The following is a 21,689-nucleotide window of genomic DNA, read 5'->3' on the forward strand; positions in this document are numbered from 1 at the left end:
ACACATACTAGGAATTTGTTTTAGTGACAGCAGCTCCAAAGTGCAATAGAGTGACAGTGACAAGACAAGTGTCACATGTCTCCTTATGTCTCTTGTTATTTGCCTTGTGTTTGCACTGTTGAGATTTGGTTTCTCCTTCTGTCTCCCCCTGTCAGTTTGTATGATTTGGTTTAGTCCTGTGATTAGTCCTTGTTAAGTCATTATCGTTTTCACCTGTGTAGCTTGATTAGTTTGCTTTATAAGTCAGTCTTTGAGTTCTGTCCTTTGTCGGTCATTTTTGATGTTCATGTGTTCAGTGTGTGTGGAAATCCCCTGTCTCTTCCTTGGAAATCAGGATTAAAAGTATTCGTTATTTGACTTTGACTTTCGCCTCGTCAATCCTGCACCGGCTGTTACAGAATGACCGACCAAAAAGTAAGTGCTGAGGAACGGCTGTGGAGTTTGCGGCAGGGCGGTCGGGAGTTGGAGAGGTATGTGGCTGAGTTTACCGAGCTGTATCATCTGGTGAGCTGGCCCGACGCATCGATCAGCGTGGTATTTCTGTTGGGGCTGGACAAGGACATTATCCATAGTGATCTGTCCGTTCACGATCTTTCGTTTGTAGATTTTGTCAACTTCATTCTTTATTTGAATGGCTCTAACATTGAGCTTTCAGAAATAGATCCTTGTCCAGCCCCCTCAGATGCACGCCGCGTCGCTCCAGCTCATCCCAAGCCGGTGCTCACCACATGCCTCATCAACGGCTCAGACCACCTGCCGCGCCCCGAGCGCCCTGTCACAATCCAAAGCTCCGTGGCCTTCCTCAGCATTGCTCTGATGACTGCTGCCACACCAGCTCACAAAATGGCTGCCACGCAGGAGTCGGCACGCCTGATGGCCAGCCTGCTAGACCTACCGTTGAGGTCAGTACGGGCGGCCATGCCAGTTCACAAGATGGCTGCCACTCCAGCTCCCAAGATGGCCGCAGTTCCTGATTCCCCGGCCAGGATGGCCGCAGTTCCTGATTTCCCGGCCAGGATGGCCGATGTTCCTGATATTCCGGCCAAGATGGCCGACGTTCCTGTTTTCCCGGCCAAAATGGCCGATGTTCCTGAGTCTCCGACCAAAAGGGATGAAACTAATATAATGGATATGGCTAACCCTATGGAGTTCACGGCCCCTATCCTCTCTTCTGAATCTCCGCTGGTTCCGCCCAGCCCTCCAGTGACTGCGCCGCCAGAGCGCCCTCCAGTGACTGCGCCACCAGAGCGCCCTCCAGTGACTGTGCCGCCAGAGCGCCCTCCAGTGACTGTGCCGCCAGAGCGCCCTCCAGTGACTGCGCCGCCAGAGCGCCCTCCAGTGACTGCGCCGCCAGAGCGCCCTCCAGTGACCGCTCGCCCAGAGCTAGCTCCTTCAGTGTCTCCGCTGGAGACGCCCAGCCCTCCTGAATCTCCGCTGGGGTCGTCCAGCCGTCCAGAGCCCGCTCCTCAAGAGCGCCGTCCAGAGCCCGCGCCGTCCAGAGCCCGCTCCTCAAGAGCGCCGTCCAGAGCCCGCTCCTCAAGAGCGCCGTCCAGAGCCCGCTCCTCAAGAGCGCTGTCCAGAGCCTCCGCTGGTGCAATCCAGCCTTCCAGAGCCTTCGCTGGTTCCGTCCAGCCGTCCTGAACCCTCGCTGGTTACGTCCAGTCCTCCAGAGCCTCCGCTGGTGCAATCCAGCCTTCCAGAGCCTTCGCTGGTCCTGTCCAGCTGTCCAGAACCTTCACTGGTTACGTCCAGTCCTCCAGAGCCTCCGCTGGTGCAATCCAGCCTTCCAGAGCCTTCGCTGGTCCCGTCCAGCCGTCCAGAGCCTTCGCTGGTCCCGTCCAGCTGTCCAGAGCCTTCGCTGGTCCCATCCTGCTATCCAGAGTCTCAGCTGGTCCCGCCCAACCTTCCAGAGCCTCCGCTGGTCCTGTCCAGCCTTACAGAGCCCACTCTGTCAAACGGTCCTGCCAAACCCCTGAATTCCCCAAAGAAAATTTTGGGGGGGCGCTATGTACCCCTAGCCAACGTGGCCGGGCCGAGGACGAAGGCCAAGGCCACGGGGGCTGCCCAGCCATGGCCACCTGAACTACCTGTCCGGCCATGGCCGCCTGACCCGCCATGGCCACCCGAACAGCCTGTCCGGCCGTGGCCACCTGACCCGCCGTGGCCACCTGACCCGCCATGGCTACCGGAACTGCCTGTCTGGCCGTGGCCGCCTGACCCGCCATGGCCACCGGAACTGCCTGTCCGGCCGTGGCCGCCTGACCCGCCATGGCCACTGGAACTGCCTGTCCGGCCGTGGCCGCCTGACCCGCCATGGCCACTGGAACTGCCTGTCCGGCCGTGGCCGCCTGACCCGCCATGGCTTCCTGTTCCGCCCTGGAGGCCTTCCCAACCCAGCAAGGTCCTGCCCCGTAAAGGCCTCCAGAGCGCCCGCCCCCCCTCCCTGGTGTTTCTATCACGGCGCGAGACGCGCCTACCGGGAGGGGGAGATAATGTCACATGTCTCCTTATGTCTCTTGTTATTTGCCTTGTGTTTGCACTGTTGAGATTTGGTTTCTCCTTCTGTCTCCCCCTGTCAGTTTGTATGATTTGGTTTAGTCCTGTGATTAGTCCTTGTTAAGTCATTATCGTTTTCACCTGTGTAGCTTGATTAGTTTGCTTTATAAGTCAGTCTTTGAGTTCTGTCCTTTGTCGGTCATTTTTGATGTTCATGTGTTCAGTGTGTGTGGAAATCCCCTGTCTCTTCCTTGGAAATCAGGATTAAAAGTATTCGTTATTTGACTTTGACTTTCGCCTCGTCAATCCTGCACCGGCTGTTACAACAAGACATAGATTATAAAAAAGAACAATATACAAGTACACAAGACAAAGTGCAAAGTGCAAAATAGCAAACACACAATATACAGAGTATGCCATTACTAGGTACAGGTACTGTATATTAGGTGCAAATTGGATGTAAGTAGGTATTAATAAATACTGAATAGATTAATAAAGTGCATAATAGTGCTGCATGTTCCACGTTTACTGACAAGTGTTCATGATATGGATTGCCTGGGGGAAAAAACTGTTCCGGTGTCTGGTTGTCTTGGTGCACAGTGCTCTGTAGAGCCGACTAGATGGTAACAGTTCAAAGAGCGAGTGTGCTGGATGTGAGGGGTCCAGAGTGATTTTGCCAGCCCTTTTGCGCACTCTAGATAAGTAGAGATCTTGAAGGGTAGGAAGGGTTGTACCAATGATTCGCTCAGCAGTCCGGACTATGCAACGTAGTCTTCTGAGATCAGAATTGGTAGCTGAGCTGAACCAGACAGTAATTGAAGTGCAGAGGACGGATTCAATGATGGCAGAGTAAAACTGTTTCAGCAGTTACTGTGGCAGGTTGAGCTTCCTCAGCTGGCGGAGGAAGTACAGTCTCTGCTGGGCCTTTTTCACAATGGAGTCTATGTGAACATCCCACTTCAGGTCCTGGGAGATGGTATTGCCAAGGAACCTGAATGACTCCACTGTGTTAACGGTGCTGTTCATGATGGTGAGTGGGGGGAGAGCAGGGGGGTTTCTCCTGAAGTCAATAATCATCTCCACAGTCTTGAGCGTGTTGAGCTCCAGGTTGTTATGACTGCACCAGACAGCCAGCTCTTTAACCTCCTGTCTGTAAGCAGACTCATCACCGTCTTGAATGAGGCCGATGAGTGTGGTGTCGTCTGCGAACTTCAGGAGCTTGACAGAGGGGTCTTTAGAGGTACAGTCATTCGTATACAGGGAGAAGAGCAGTGGGGAGAGAACACAACCCTGAGGGGCGCCAGTGCTGATAGTCCGGGTGCTGGATGAGAATTTTCCCAGCCTCACTAGCTGCTGTCTGTCTGTCAGGAAGCTGTTGATCCACTGACAGAGAGCGGTGGGCACGGATAGCTGAGATAGTTTGGGAAGGAGGAGGTTTGGGATGATGGTGTTAAAGGCTGAAGTGAAGTCTACAAACAGGATCCTCACATAAGTCCCTGATTTATCCAGATGCTGCAGGATGAAGTGTAAACCCATGTTCACTGCATCATCTACGGACCTGTTTGCTCGATAAGCAAACTGCAGGGGTCCAGTAAGGGTTCCGGTGATGTCCTTCAGATGAGCCAAAACCAGTTTTTCAAACGACTTCATGACGACAGATGTTAGCGCCACAGGTCTGTAGTCGTTGAGTCCTGTTGTTTTGGGTTTCTTTGGAATGGGAATGATTGTCGAACGTTTGAGGCAGTTCTGTACTTCACACATCTCCAGAGACCAATTGAAGATTAGTGAGAAAATGGGGGCCAGCTGGTCAGCACAGGTTTTCAGACAGGCTGGTGTCACACCATCAGGGCCTGGTGCCTTCCTTCTTTTGTTCTGTCTGAAGACCTGCCGAACATCTCTTTCACTGAAGTGGATTGTCGGAGTGGGGGAGAGCGGTGTTGTTAGGGCTGTTGTTGGAGGTGTGAATGGAGTTTTTTCAAACCTGCAATAGAACTCGTTCAGATCGTCTGCCAGTTGCTGATTCTCTACCATGCAGGGGGATGGTGTCTTGTAGTTAGTGATGGCTTTCAGGCTGTCCCACACTGATGAAGAGTCACTGGAAGAGAATTGATTCCTTATCTTTTCGGAATAATTCTTCTTTGCCACTTTGATCTCCTTTTCCAGTGTGTATTTGGCCTGCTTATACAAGACACTGTCCCCTTTCCTGTAAGCGTCCTCTTTGGCATGACAAAGCTGTCTGAGTTTTGCAGTGAACCATGGTTTGTCATTGTTGAAAGTTAAACGAGTCCTGGTAGGAATGCACGTATCCTCATAGAAACTGATATATGAAGTAACAGTGTCTGTGAGCTCGTCCAGATCGGTAGCAGCAGCTTCGAAAACACTCCAATCAGTACATTCAAAACAGGCTTGTAAAACCCGCTCTGTTTCATTGGTCCATCTCTTCACAGACTTTGCTACAGGTTTAGCAGATTTAAGTTTTTGCCTGTATGTTGGTATAAGATGAACCAGGCAGTGATCAGAGAGTCCCAAAGCTGCCCGTGGGACAGAGTGATATGCATTCCTTATTGTGGTGTAACAGTGGTCCAATATATTACTGTCTCTGGTTGGACATGTAATATGTTGACTGTATTTTGGCAGTTCACGGGAGAGATTTGCTTTGTTAAAATCCCCAAGAATGATTAAAACAGAGTCCGGGTGTTGTTGTTCCGTCGCGGTGATCTGATCAGAACTCGGTGAACGAGCAAAACTCTCGTGGCGAGTAGAATGGCTTACAGTTAATGAAGAGCGCTTCTAGATCAGAACAGCACATCTTCTTTAAAACTGTTACATCTGTACACCACCTTTCATTGATGTAAAAGCACGTCCCGCCGCCACGCGATTTCCCCGTTGATTCTGCATTGCGGTCGCCTCTAAACAGCTGGTAGCCCGGCAACTGGATCGCGCTGTCTGGTATCGCGTCATTCAGGCAGGTTTCCGTGAAACACAGAGCGGCAGAGTTTGAGAAATCCTTGTTAGACCGGGAGAGCAAGAAGAGTTCGTCCGTTTTGTTGGGAAGAGAGCGGAGATTTGCCAGATGTATGCTTGGCAACGATGTGCGGAGACCGCGCTGTCTGAGCTTCACGAGCGCGCCGGCTCGTTTTCCCCGTCTGCGCGTCCTGTATCGCTTGATCAGCGCCGCCGCTCCGCCAACTACAACATTAAATAAAACGTCAGAGTAATCGAAAACCGGTTGAAAGTTTTGTGGTGTGTTCTGCCGAATGTTCAGCAGTTCATCCCGGGTAAAACTGATTGTGTTTGCAAAACAAAAAACAGGAAAAACGAACAAAAACACTAAAACAACTGGAGAGCTACGCACAGAGGCTGCCATCCGCGGCGCCATCATTGTGTGTTAAATTAAAGTCCCAACAGTCTTGCTATTTTTTTAAAGGATATATTACTTTAATTTCATTACCTCAGTCTGATAAACACTTTAATTAAAATCAAGACTAAGAAAAGACAGCATGTTTTGGAGGTTGCAGACGCTGAATCCATCATCAGTTCATGGGACTCAAATAGCTCCAAGAGCTCACTGATTAACAAACAAGAGGAATCACATGGTCAGCTACTGCAGAGTGCAGTGATCATTCCTCTGATTTACATTAATGGCTGCCTGATGGCCACAGATGTGTCAACACATTATGCCATGCCAGTATTTTTCAGTCTGTTTTTCTAGACTAGTTTTAGTGTTTAGAGTTCTGCATATGCTTTCAGTTGTTTACTAGTGTGGCTGTTTATGTGTTTTCTGTGTGCATACTGTATGTAGCCTAATATTGGTCTTGATCATATCTATGCGATCATCATGTAAACACTAGCTACTCATCAGCAAAAAAAAAAAGAGAGTTTGCCGTAAAGCTGCCAACATGGAGCCCAAGCTTCAGTGAAGGCACAGAGAAGCAGGAAGTGCGGGGGAAAAGTGAGATGAGACATTTGTTTCCATATTAGTTTGTTAGCTTCATCCTCATTTGTCTTCGATAGCGCTTCTTGGTTGCATGATGTCAAGCTTTGACTCTATCTGTGCCCACATGCTTTAAAAGCCATACGGCGGCAGCTATAATCATCTTGGCCTTCTATTCTCTCTCTTTCTCTCTCTGGCCATGCATAAACCTGACAAATATTCAGTCTCATGCTAAAATAGCACTCCATTAAGAATTCATTGCTTTTAAAACCATTAAAGTTTGGAACAAAACTGTGATTTCTGTTAGTCAGGCAATCCAAGCCTCTGTTTATGGATTTGACCTAATTTTGCACCATACCAGTTTTGATTTTCCAGTTTTATTGTCAAACAAATGTATTTTTCACCTTTGTTTTCATCAAATGTAGCTGAAATGATGGATTGCACGTAATTACAAACAGCTCTAACACAGGAATACAAATATTTTACCACCGAACGTCACTAAATAAATGAAGTCTCCAATTTTCACGTCTGTTACAAGCATGACTCATTTAATCGTGCCATCAGTTCATTAGCGTGCGTCATGTTTGGTAGAAGTTTATTATTTTCCCAGTGGTGCCAGGCATGAATAATTCAAATTCCATGGGTACTGTGAGACATATGCCAAACTGGAATCACTGCTAGATCTGTGCCTAATGTAACAGAGCGACAAAATTGATTTTGAAGTTTGTTAGGACCGGTGCCCTCAGGGAGGCTGCTGATTGGCTAGGCGGCTTCCGTAGCGATGCATCAAGTCCAAAATCTTGTGTAAGGCAGCGTGACTTATTCCTCAGAGGTGGCAAAGGGAACAAACCTCCCTGCAGCTGGTGAAACAAACAACACTGCAGCTGAGATTTGGTCAGGAAAACAATAAGAGCAGGTGTGTATCTTTGTTACTTGTCCATTCTCAAGATAAGCATACAAAATGGGATCATCATACTGCTAAAATCATACTGCTATATATACAGTACACTGTAAAAAATGACTGTGAATTTAACGGTAAAAAACTGTAAAAATGCTACGGTAAAAACCTGTGAAATGGTTAACGGTAAGTTCCCTTTGTATATACGGTGAAAAACTGCATGTAATTTTACGGGAGTATACCGTTTTTGAAAATGAAAAAGAACGTAAAATTTACAGTGAATAACCGTAAATTGACATTCCCAGAATTCCCTGTTTTTAATTTTTTTTATTCTATGTTTTTTTGTTGAAATAACTTTTTCTTCTTAGTTTTTTCTTGGCCGTTTTGTACATTAGGGTTATATGTTACATCTTATGTTGTTAAATTAATGTTTTTTGCATTATTTCAGTTTTATGTGTGTTACCATGATGGTGTTTAGTGTTTGTGTGAATGACACTGTGTACCTTCTATATAAGTTATTATTTAAAACTTCCTTGTGATGGGCTTTAGTTCATCATGTGATGTTGTCATCACCACCTGCTTTTGGTGGTTATCAGTGTATTACAAAGGTACAAAACAGATTTCAGTATTTCAAAAAGTTGGTACGTTACCATTATATCAGTGAAATGACGGTATTTACCTGTAAATTTACTTACCTGAAAACCGTAAAATGTAAAACATGTTACCGTAAACATTGCTACCGTATTTTTTACAGGAAAACTCTGGTAACCACAGCTGCCAGGTTTTTCCTGTAAATTTTACGGCTTTTTTTTTACAGTGTATATGTGAACCTGGACCACAAAACCATTCATAAGTGGCATGGGAATATTTGTAGCAATAGCCAATAATACATTTTTTTCTTTTATGCCAAAAATCATTAGGATATTAAGTAAAGAAAATCATGTTCCATGAAAATTTTTTGTAAATTTTCTACCGCAAATATATCAAAACCTAATTTTTGATTGGTAATATGCATTGCTAAGAACTTCATTTGGACAACTTTGAAGGCGATTTTTACAATGTTTAGATTTTTTTGCACTTGATTTTCAAATAGTTGTATCTCGGACAATTATTATCCTGTCCTAACAATCCATGCATCAACGGAAAGCTTATTTATGATGTATAAATCCCAATTTCAGAAAATGTACCCATATGACAGGGTCACATATAACACCATGCATTAAAAGTTTGTGATTGGTAAGTTTTTTTGCTGTTTTTGAAAGAAGTCTCTTATGCTCACCTGCATTTACACTACTTGATTGAAAATACAGAAAAGGGTATTATTGGGAAATATAATTTAATATAAATAACTGTTTTTTATTTTACCTGTCACCCGTCCCCTCATTGGGACGCCTAAATTTACTTCACTTATATTACAAATAAATCCTAATCTCATCATGACTGCTTTTTGTTACAAATTTTGTAGAAACAGTAATAGATTAATTTATGACAAGTGTGCACCTCAAAAATCTACATCATAAGAGGAGTTCTGACCTTTGTCGCTGCCTTTTTCTCTATCACGTTTTAGAAATAATCGGAAATTATTTATCAACTGAAAGCGTAAAACCTCAAAATTCATCCTGTGAAAGCCATTTTAAAATCAGACATTACATTTCCATGGAAATTTCCATGGACTTCAAAATCATATTCCAAAATGCATTCGTTCATAAATTATGACAATTTAAGTTTGGATAGTGTTAAAAAATGGGGGTGGCAGTTAAAGGTTTAAATATTTTAAAAAGTAATTTATTCCTGTTATGTAAGCTCAATTTTTCAGTCAAAACCAGCCATTACCCCAGTCTTAAGTGTCACATGATCCTTTAGAAATCATTCTAATATGTTGATTTGGTGCTAAAGAAAAATGTCTGTATTTTTCATCATTGTTAAAATATTTTTGGGGGGGAAAAAAGCAAAATAATTTGAACTAGAATTTTTGATCAATTTAATGCATACTTCCTGAGAAAAGAAACAAATAAATAAACCTTTGGGACGAAACTACATGCAATGTTTACCTCAGTAACCCTCTGGCACTGTCTGCCGCTCCTGAATTTATTTAAAGAACATCATAGGTGTTCACACAGTCCCTTGAACTTGTTTTTCCAACCTACCCATAAATGACACATGACACTCTCCCCCCAATTCCCAGTTCCACTCAGCTGAGGGTCCTCATAGCCATAAAGGATGTTTGTTCTGACTGATTGTCAATCTCATAATCTGAAGATGTATGGATGGCTGAGCAGGACTTGTGTTGAAAGGGGGTTTGCCATTAGGAGCCCATAATGACACAGAAAATAATACTGAACATGAAGCACTCTGAATGATACTCCAAACCAACACAGCATGCTTATTCATTCATTTCATCTCTTCGTTCTTGAGAATGAGCCACAAACTGAGCAGTGGATTTCGCAGGCAGGCACACAACACAGTGTTTTTGACCTTGGACTAGCAATTGTGTGAAAGCAGGGAATGAAATGAATACCCACTGTGGCATGAAATGATATTTAGTGCTCTTCCAGGGGGTGAATGATTGGAGATAATAAACCAAGAGATAACAGACCAAGAATGTATTTCAAATGTTTTAAAATAATGAATGTTACATAAATCTTATCGATTACTGTTTGTGTGTCAATATTTTGCATAGTACCAAATACTATTAAAGGAATCAATCAGAGGTTTGTGTACAGTAGATGAACTTCACCGACAGAGTGCAAAATTGTTATTTACAGACTTCCACTCTTCCACAAGATTAGTCTCTGCAATATCCTGGGAGAGAGCCTGAATCATTATGTAATCCTGTCACGCATTTATGAACGCAATGATGGTTTCGAGCAGCACTGGGAGTTTGTGTATGTGTGTGACTAGAATGTCATAGCTCAATGCCATAGCAACACACCATCCACCAGGAGGAATGTTTAACTGAGTCCAATAATGTGACTGAAATATTCTTTCTCCGAGGAAATATTTTCTCTCTAATTGCCCCCCTTCTTACGTATATGCTTGTATGATCACTGGAATGAAGAACAATGGCATGGACTGACCACATCTTTGAAAGTGCAAATGTATGCAAAGCACACGTTGAAGTTTTGAAAGCACTCATTAAAATATCGCCATATACCTCAAAGGATTTTCATCCTGTTTATGGGCGCCTTGCTGCAATCAGTTTTGCAGGAGCTCATTTATTCTTTAGAGCAGCAAAACAGCATGATGAGGACTTTAATTAATGTGCTGTAGGCAGACTGGCCCCTGACAGCTCAGTTTATTATAACACCAATGTGATTACTGTTATTATTTTTAGCACAAGTAGTAGTGGTAAAAGTAGCTCTGTCTTAGCTCTGATTATATGAATTCAAATAATCCCGCCTTTAGTTGTGATCTTTTTTTTTAAACCCATACTGTAGAGGTTTAAAATGACTTGATAATTTTACCCACACTATTTGCTGCAATGGAAAATCAAAGTGCTGAATATGTAAACCTAAAACAAATGACTATACAGTACACGGGAAATAATTGTGTAATAATTATAAAGGAATGGCAAGTAACACATTGAATTAAATATAATTAAATATAGAATTTTGACTCAAATAGCATTTTCTTGCACATTTACAATAATCTTTGTTTTATTATAACTTCAAAAAAATACATTTTTACAGCAAGTTGCAAGCCCAGAAGATAACTTGAGGGCACTTGGCAGTGAGGACCACAGGAAACATTTTTCTAGAGCATCCTCATGCTGAAACATCACAAACACATTTAAAAGCTTAAATAATAGAAAGAGTTGAGGAAGGGGAGCAGAATGGCTCTTTCGCCATCTTTCGGGCCTTCCTTAATAAAACCTTTTAACAGGAAAAAAAAAAAAAAACCAATAAGAGCTGTACTACAAACAGCCAAATACATATATGAATTAACCATTATAGAAATGACAAAGAATTCTGCTTTTATGTGGTTTTTGATATACAGTGATGTGAAAAAGTGTTGGCCCCCTTAATGATTTTAGATTTTTTTTTGCATGTTTGTCACACTTTAATGTTTCAGATCATCAAACAAATTTAAAATATTAATCAAAGATAAACACAACATGCAGTTTTTAAATGAAGGGGTTAAAACATAACTGTGGTTTAGCACACCTGAATTCAGTTTCTCTAGCCACACCCAGGCCTGATTACTGCCACACCTGTTCGCAATCAAGAAATCACTTAAATAGGACCTGCCTGACAAAGTGAAGTAGACCAAAAGATCCTCAAAAGCTACACATGTTGAGATCCAAAGAACAAATGAGAAAGAAAGTAATTGAGATCTATCAGTCTGGAAAAGGTTATAAAGCCATTTCTAATGCTTTGGGACTCCAGCGAACCATAGTGAGGGCCATTATCCACAAATGGCGAAAACATGGAACAAAGGTGAACCTTCTCAGGAGCGACGACTCATTCAAGAGGTCACAAAAGAACCCACAACAACATCTAAAGAACTGCAGGCCTCTCTTGCCTCAGTTAAGGTCAGTGTTCATGGCTCCACCATAAGAAAGAGACTGGGCAAAAATGGCCTGCATTTCAGAGTTTCAAGACGAAAACCGCTGCTGAGCAAAAAAAAAAAAAAAAAAAAGAACTTAAAGGCTCGTCTCAGTTTTGCTAGAACACATCTTGATGATGCCCAAGACTTTTGGGAAAATACTTTGTGGACTGACGAGACAAAAGTTGAACTTTTTGGAAGGTGTGTGTCCCATTACATCTGGCACAAAAGTAACACAGCATTTCAGAAAAAGTACATCATACCAACAGTAAAATATGTTGGTGGTAGTGTGATGGTCTGGAGCTGTTTTGCTGCTTCTGGACCTGGAAGACTTGCTGTGATAAATGGAAACATGAATTCTGCTGTCTACCAAAAAATCCTGAAGGACAATATCCGGCCATCTGTTCGTGACCTCAAGCTGAAGCAAACTTGGGTTCTGCAGCAGGACAATGATTTAAAACACACCAGAAAATCCACCTCTGAATGGCTGAAGAAAAACTAAATGAAGACTTTGGAGTGGCCTAGTCAAAGTCCTGACCTAAATCCTATTGAGATGCTGTGGCATGACCTTAAAAAGGCGGTTCATGCTCGAAAACCCTCCAGTTTGGCTGAATTACAACAAATCTGCCCAGATAAGTGGGCTCATTGCAAGTTATCGCAAATTCTTGATTGCAGTTGTTGCTGCTAAGGGTGTCCCAACCAGTTATTAAGTTTAGGGGGCAAACACTTTTTCACACAGGGCCATGTGGGTTTGGATTTTGTTTTCCCTTCATAATAAAAAACTTCATTCAAAAACTGCATGTTGCGTTTACTTGTGTTATCTTTGATTAATATTTAAATTTGTTTGTTGATCTGAAACATTAAAGTGTGACAAGATTGCAAAAAAAAAATCAGGAAGGGGGCCAACACTTTTTCACACCACTTTTTTTCACATACCCGACCCCATGAAATGTAACTGTTTCGTATAAATTCATACTAGTGTATGACCAATAACGTCTAAGTCCAAAATTGGCCGTGTTAGACTCAAGGCTGAGTTCAATTTGAGTGCTCCGAGTCCAGAAAGTAAATTAGATCCAAAAAAAGATTAGATATTGCAATTGTAAAATCAGCCTTTAAATTAATTTTAAACCTTCACAAACCAATGACAATAAATCTAAAATGGTAACATCTAAATGATCTGGCTTTACTGAGGTCAAGTGAAGTGAAATGAAAAAGGCAAGAAATAGCTTGTTAAAGTAACAACTGCATGCTAAAATTTTTTACAGTGAACAAAAAATACCACTATTACACCTTACACCATAATTTTTTGTCATTTTTTGTCAACTAGTTACAAAAACTGGTTTAAAAGAAAATACAAAAAAATGTGTTTCATTATTGTATCATTCTATATTGTGTCCTTCAGTTCAACAGCTGACATTTCAATTATTTTATGCTTACAAAGTGATTCATATACAGAACCGTGTCATTTCTAATAGGTTGTCAAGTTATAGTTTTTGTGCTGATTCTCTTTCTTCTGCTTTTTAATACAAAACTGAACCTTCAATGTAAAATTAAACAAAGATATTTTATGCTTACAAAGTGATTCATATACAGAACCGTGTCATTTCTAATAGGTTGTCAAGTTATAGTTTTTGTGCTGATTCTCTTTCTTCTGCTTTTTAATACAAAACTGAACCTTCAATGTAAAATTAAACAAAGATATTTTATGCTTACAAAGTGATTCTTAGAAACATGTTCTTTTTATTAGTTGCAAGAAGGTTGTCATGTCACAGGCTGAAGGTTTTTGTGCTGATTTTCATTCTTGAGCTTTTTAATACAAAATTAAACTGCTTCTACTTGATCTAAACCTTCAATGTAAAACTAAACCAAAGATATTTTGAAGAATGTTGGTAACCAAACAGCTGACAGTAGTCTTGATTTTTCAGGGAACTATCTCTTTAAACACCATTGTTGACTTGTATATAATCAATCAATTTAGATGTTAACAAATGAGCCAGTTGTAACCCATCATCATCATGTTATTTTTCAGTTTTTTTTTTTTTTTTTTTTTTTGTCTCAGGACAGCTGAAATAAATTGACACATTCATTGCGTATAAAGGGTTCACAAATTAACATCTAGTGTTTTTCTAATAAATTAAATGAAGTTTAAACAAAGGAATAAACCACATTGTTTCATTTGGCTCCTAATATGGTCATCCTGAGTTTAGTATGGAAGAATGTACTAAGCAGTGAAGAGGAATATCAATATATCAGATGATGCTTACTTTACCACACATTTCCCCCTAACAAATCAGCTACATGTAGGCACCATTTATGAGTTGCAACACATTTCAAACATAAACCAAACCCTGCGTAAGCTAATTCCCTCTTTTGCAGTGGTACTGTGCCGTTGTCACTATGCCATGGCATATTTACACATATATAAGAGGGATTTATTACAGTTTCGTTTCACCATGTTACAACCCCACGTCATATGTTTACAAGAAAAAGCCAAACGGCTGCCAGCCTCTGCTCTTAAAAGGCAGCCATGATAAACAATCTTAGGTTTCCCACAGCGTTCAGCCCATGACCAGACCTTTTAAGACTGGAGCACTGATGCTGTGTTTACTTGGAGGAGAAGGGCAAAGGGAACCACATGGAGAGTGACAACTACACATCCAAATAGCAACCTGAGATCCACGGCTGCACATCAGGAGAGAAAAAAACATGATGGTCTGTGTCTATGTGTGGACACAGCTGTCTCTAGAAGCACAAATACGACAAGTGTTTGTCCAGCAAACTGTGAGGTGCCATATGGTCGTAAGGAGAGCCACAGAGCAGAAAAATATTTATAAGTTTATCAGTTTTGTCTTTTTAGAAAGGAAATTATATTTGTCAGCTGAATGCATTTTAGGAACAAAAACATTAGGAGGCACCAGAGACCAGAATATTTCTTGATATATGTTTGTGTCATTAAAAAAAATCCTCCATTTTGACATTTGGAGGTGACAGACAGACAAACAGAATTCAAAATTGCACTAATTATCTCTATTCCATAACACAGACACACATCAAAACAAAAATTACACGTTGAGTCAAAGACAGACACATTGACATTATACTCGGTCTCTTTTCACAGCAGGACAATCATCTGAAAAAGGCTTGATGTGACATTCTGTGCCTTAAAAATAACTTTTATGGAAAATTACAGAAAGTGTTCAGAAATTACAGGCCCATTCACACCAAGAAAGACAACTAAAACGATAACTACAAATATAATTAGGCTATATGGCATCCACTCCAATGAACAATAAGTTTGTTTACTATAAGCACGCACTGAGGTTTTGCCGTCTGCCACTTTAAAGAGGTCATTGGATGCAAAACTTACTTTTACATGTTGTTTGAACATAAATGTGTGTTGGCAGTGTCAGTGTGTGTACACAACCACCCTACAATGATAAAAATCCACCCATTGGTATTTTTTTAATCTTTATAAGTAATATCCCCTTTTTCAAATTAAGCCATTCTCAGCTTCTTAACCGCGTGACGTCACACAGATCAAGACCAATCCCACGATAGTTGATTGACATGGCCATCTTACCTTAGACTGTGAGTGAGCTGTGAACTCCATTGTGTTGACTCTGGTGCAGGGGAAGACAACAATGTCTCTAATTGAGCGATTGCGATGTTTTGTTGTTGGATGTAATAATGAACATAGCAGTCGTCGTTTACTCCCGACATCTGAGCCGCTGAAGACGCAGAGGATTAACGTTACTTTCGTTTTGCAAAATGCGCCCGGCAATCTACATAAATGTTCATGTGCGTTAAAGGATATTTTTATGAATCTTTGCAAATGGTCTTTTCTAATAATGCGTTAGTTAGCAAGTTTCATGGCTAAATGTGGCTAAAGTTTACAGTCTGCTGGTCAGAGTATGTGAGCGGAGCGGAGTGCGAGCGGAGCGCGGAGTGGAGCGGTGTGATTTTGAATGGAGGGAGGAGCGGATTTTTGAAAAGTCGGAGCGTCGTGGTTTTCACTCGCTCCAAGTGCGCTCCACCACCGCTCCATCATAAGTACAATTCATGCCAACGGTCCGTAATATAACTTCATAATAAGCAGGCATTCATATGTTAAACATATTTAGCTTGATAGAGATGGATCACTCAAATCAGAAATAATGTGAATGGACATGAGCGGTAAATTATAGTTCACAAGGATTTAGTTTGTTCCTTATACTGAATACATTCAGGTGAAAGCCTCATTTAAACATGTGCAGCACTTATTCACACGCAATCGCTGTGACAATAATGCATTAAAACAAATGTAATGGTATCCGATTTCGAATTATCAGAAATCTGTAAGAAATGCAGCGATCCATAGGTAAAATAACTGACGAAAATGTAGTTATTTTCATTACAAACTTTGCACTGCATAAAGCAGTAGTTATACTCTTTTAATGCTGACAATGTTATTAGCTTGGTATGTGGTAGGAACAAAGTTTGCACACTATTCCAAACTCTCCTGTTGTTTTAATATGTGTTATGAACAGGACCGTTATATTTAAAACATAAGGCTATTTATGAATGTTTTGACGCGGAGCGAAGGCGGAGCGGTGTTTCTGATATCAGTGAGCGAGGAGTGGAGCGGGAGCGGAAAATTCTGAACCCGGAGTGGAGCTGGAGAGGAGCGATTATTAAATGCACTGAGCGCGGAGGGGAAATTGTTGGCGCTCCACTCCGCTCACATACTCTGCTGCTGGTCATCTCATGGCAGAGAGGGGCAGGGTGAGCAGAGCTCATTAGCATTTAAAGAGAAATGCAACAAAATCGCTTACTGTAAAAAGGGCTAATTTTGACTATAGGTAAAAAGAATGTTGTTTTACACTACCATTGAGAAATTTTAAACAAAGTAGTATGTTAAAGACTTTTCATTAAGACCCTAAAGAACTTGTGGGAAATGATAATCCAACGACTCCTTTAAATGGTCAAGTCAGGTTCATTTTGATTGACTGTTAATGTTTTAACGTTAATCAACTGGGGGGGGGGGGGGGGTATTGTAATTCTGAGATTAGTGAAGTCCCACATCACATCACATTTATGACATTAATGACAGAGGAATGATATTCTTTTTCTAGCTGATAGACAATAGAAACATTGACAGCCAATTAGAATCCACTCAACTTTAAGATTTATTTATAGGATTTATTTACATCTAAACAATGATTGACACATACAGAGCACATCACATACTGTTCCATGCTGATGCATTCTAAATATGTGTGTTGATATCTGAATTAAAGGCAAGGCAAGGCAAGGCAAGTTTATTTATATAGCACATTTCATACACAATGGTAATTCAAAGTGCTGTACATAAAAATGAATGAAAATCACAATAGAACATCACATCACATCACATAAAAAGCATAAAAATCATCTTACGTCAGTACAGATAGTCAGACTATACTCTGTCTTACCTTACTACGCAATCAAACAGTAATTACTGATCAGACAGTCAGACTATACTCTGTCTTGCCTAATCATGCAATCACACAGTATTTCGATTTGTATAGCGCTCTTCCCAGCCTCTCGCTGAGGGTATTCTTTACGTCAGTACAGATAGTCAGACTATACTCTGTCTTACCTTACTACGCAATCAAACAGTAATTACTAATCAGACAGTCAGACTATACTCTGTCTTGCCCAACCATGCAATCACACAGTATTTTAAAATTAATTAGCACAGTAAAATTATTATACATAAAATAATGCAGTCTGTTCGGACGTAGCACAGACATAAAAAGGAATTAAAATCACAATAGAACATCACATCACATCACATAAAAAGCATAAAAATCATAAAAATTTAAAATAATAATAAGATGATTTAAAAAATTGATTTTGAAATTAATTAGCACAGTAAAATGATTATACATAAAATAATGCAGTCTGTTCGGACGTAGCACAGTGCTCATTCAATAAATGCACAACTAAACAGGTGAGTTTTGAGTCTGCATTTAAATGTGGCTAATGTATTAGCACATCTGATCTCTTCTGGAAGCTGATTCCAACTGCGGGCGGCATAATAGCTAAAAGCGGATTCCCCTTGTTTTGTGTGAACCCTTGATATTACTAACTGACTCGATCCTAGTGATCGGAGTTGTCTGTTAGGTTTGTAGACAGTGAGCATATTTGCAATGTATGTAGGTCCTAGGCCATTGAGTGCTTTATAAACAAGTAAAAGTACTTTAAAATCTACCCTAAACATAACTGGTAGCCAGTGTAAGGACCTGAGGACTGGTGTAATATGCTCTGATTTTCTGGTTCTAGTCAGAATCCTGGCAGCAGCGTTGAGCTGCAGCTGTCTAATGGTCTTCTTGGGAAGGCCAGTGAGGAGACCATTACAATAGTCCACCCTGCTGGTGATAAAGGCATGAACAAGTTTCTCCAAGTCATGACGGGAAACAAAACATCTAATTCTTGCAATGTTTTTGAGATGGTAGTATGCTGATTTAGTTACTGCTTTAACATGGCTACTGAAACTGAGGTCTGACTCCAGAATCACACCCAGATTCTTGACTTGATTTTTTGTTTTTTGACCCCTAGTGTCAAGGTACGCGTTTACCTTATGAACTTCATCTTTGTTTCCAAATGCAATGACTTCCGTTTTCTCCTTGTTTAACTGTAAAAAGTTTTGGCACATCCAACTGTTAATTTCATCAATGCATTGGCAGAGAGAGTCAATGGGGCTGTAGTCATTTGGCGATAAGGCTAGGTAAATCTGGGTATCATCTGCATAGCTGTGATATGCTATTTGGTTCTTTCTCATTATTTGACTTAGTGGGAGCATATACAGGCTGAACAACAGCGGCGCTAGAATTGAGCCTTGTGGGACTCCGCATGTCATGGACGTCCACTTAGACTTATGTTCTCCTATACTCACATAATAGCCTCTCCCTTCTAAGTATGACCTGAACCAATTTAGAACCATCCCAGAAAGCCCGACCCAGTTTTCCAGTCTATCTAAAAGAATGTTATGATCGACAGTGTCGAACGCAGCACTGAGATCTAGTAGTACCAGCACTGATATTTTGCCAGAATCTGAATTTAGGCGAATATCATTTATTATCTTTATGAGCGCTGTCTCTGTGCTATGATGTTGTCTGAAGCCAGATTGGAAATGGTCCAGGTATCCATTTGAGTTGATGTAGTGATTCAGCTGATTGAAAACAACCTTTTCAATAATCTTGCTTATGAAAGCCAAAATAGAATCTGTTCATCATATAAAGTGACAAAATACTTGTCTTAAAGCATTCAGTTCATATACAGTATATTGTTTTATGACGCCTTTATGGCCCTTTTGGATTTTTTTATGTTTTCTAAGCTGTGTGATGAGTGGCAGAAACCTTTTATTTGATTAAAAATATTTCATTCAAGTGGATGCCCATTTTCCACACGTTGATATAATTCCTTAGTGTCTTAATGAAAAGTCTATAACATTGGTTAAAATTTCTCAATGGTGGTGTAAAACAACACTCTTTTACCTTGTCAAAATTATACACTGAGCAGTTTTGTTGCATTCCTCTTTAAATGCTAATGAGCTCTGCTCACTCCACCCCTCTCTGCTATGGGGTGAGCAGACTGTAAACTTTAGCTGCATTTAGCCACGAAACTCGCTAACTATGATTTGCAAAGATTCATACAAATATCCTTATACTCACTTCTTAGGTGAAGCTAAATCACAAATGATTCACGCGAACATAGATGCATTTATGTAGATTGCAGGGCGTGTTTCCTTCAAAAACAAAAAAGTACCGTTAATTCTGCACGTCTTCAACAGCTCACATGTCGGGAGTAAATGACAACTGCTATGTTCATTATTACATCTAACAACGAAACACCTCAATCTGAGGAATTCTTGTCTTCCCCTGCAACGGAACCAACACAATGGAGTTCACAGCTCATCGAAACAATGACGGACTGTTTACAGGTCACTCAGAACGGGTCTACGCTAAAATGCCAGTTTCCATCAACAGACGTGAGAGGGGCCTGCCAAAACCATGTCATTCTGCCAAGAGTCTGTGAATGGCTTGATCTAGGACAGTGCTTATGATTTATGGGAATTAAAAAAAAAAAACACTGGATGGATTTTATCATTATAGGGTGGTTGTGTACACACACTGCCAACACACATTTCGGTTTAAACAACATGTAAAAGTAAATTTTGCATCCGATGACCCCTTTAAGGAGACGTAGTACAAAATGTGCATTGCTGGGTGCTCCAGGCTCACACAAGGAGTTTGCCATAGGGTTCAACCAATGGTAAAGCAGTTAAGAGGCATGTAAAACAGTTCTTCTCAGCTCTGGTCCTGGAGAATTACGCTGCAAATTTTTTATGTCTCTCTTATCTGACACAGTCATTTGAGTTCATGGAGCTCTCTTCTAATGAGGTGATGACCTGAATCAAGTGTGTTAAATAAGGCATACAAAATAAGACATACAAAACTGTGACTGGAGTTAAAAACCACTGCTCTAAAAGCTGTGGACAAATTGGCACTGACATCTGCTCTGCATGTAGTAAGGACATTGATATTCTAGTCAGTGTCATTCGATGAATCCTCAATCTGCCAAAGCTGAATTCTTTTTATCTCTTTAGGAATTACCATTTATAAATGACAAGACCGCTGAGAGCATGTTACCACTGATGAATTCAGTACATTTCAAAGCAGGAGAAAAGATGGGGTGCATGATGTGCAGTAGGGACCAGGTGAAGTCAGGTAAAGTGGTTGAAATATCACCATAGCAAAATTTAATTGCTGATCATTGCAAGCAATTTCAAATAATTTTGAGTTTGCTAAAGTGGCTAGGCAGAGCAATTTCTTTTACAGAGCCTGGAGTTGAAAATGTGTTTCCAGACATCCTAATTACTGATCACTAATAATCTGCTACAATGTTTATTTTGATGGTCTTATTAATACTTTCAGACCTATTCTCTTAAATGCATGAATATAAAAACATTGAAATGTAATTAACTTTTTAAGATCTTCTAATCTTCTCCTATCTTTGTTCACACTAATGTCCAGGTTCCACTCAGTCATTTTATTAGATATATTGTTATCACGTAATCTAGAATTAAGTTATTTGAATTACATGGAATGATCGAACAGACCAGAAGAAAGATTAAACTTTAAGAAAAACAGTATTTTGAGCCCATTTCTGCAACTGAATTAAAAAATTAAAAAGGTAATTGCGAATTTATCTCAGTTCTTTTGTTTTTCTTTTTTTTGCGCAGTTGCGAGTTTACATTTTGCAATTCTGACTCTTTTTTTTCTAGTTTCTTTTTTTTAGAATTGTGATATAAACTTGTGATTGCGAGTTGTAAAATCAGTGTTGAGTTAGCCTATAAAGTCAGAATTACGAGATATAAACTCTTGCGAGTTAGAAAGCCAGAAGTGCGAGATATAAACTCGCGATTCTGAGAAATAAACACAAAATGTATTTTTTTTTTAATTAAAAAATTTTTAAAAAATAAAGTCAGAATTGAGATATCAACTCACAATTCACAAAAACATTCTGACTTTTTTCTCATAATTGTGAGATAAACTCGCAAGTAGCGATATAAAGTTATAAAGTCAAAATTTTGTAATATAAACTTGCGAAACTTTGTGAAAAAAGTCAAAATTGTAAAATTTATTTCTCACAATTGTGAGTTTATATCATGCAATTCTGAGGGGAAAAAACAGAACTGTTGGTTTATATCTCGCAATTGTGACTTTGTAACTCAGAATTGTGAGTTTATATCTTAGATTATAGTTGCGAGTTTATATTATATTAATTGTGAGA

Source organism: Garra rufa, chromosome 6, assembly GCF_049309525.1.
Source record: "Garra rufa chromosome 6, GarRuf1.0, whole genome shotgun sequence".
NCBI classification, from domain to species: Eukaryota; Metazoa; Chordata; class Actinopteri; order Cypriniformes; family Cyprinidae; genus Garra; species Garra rufa.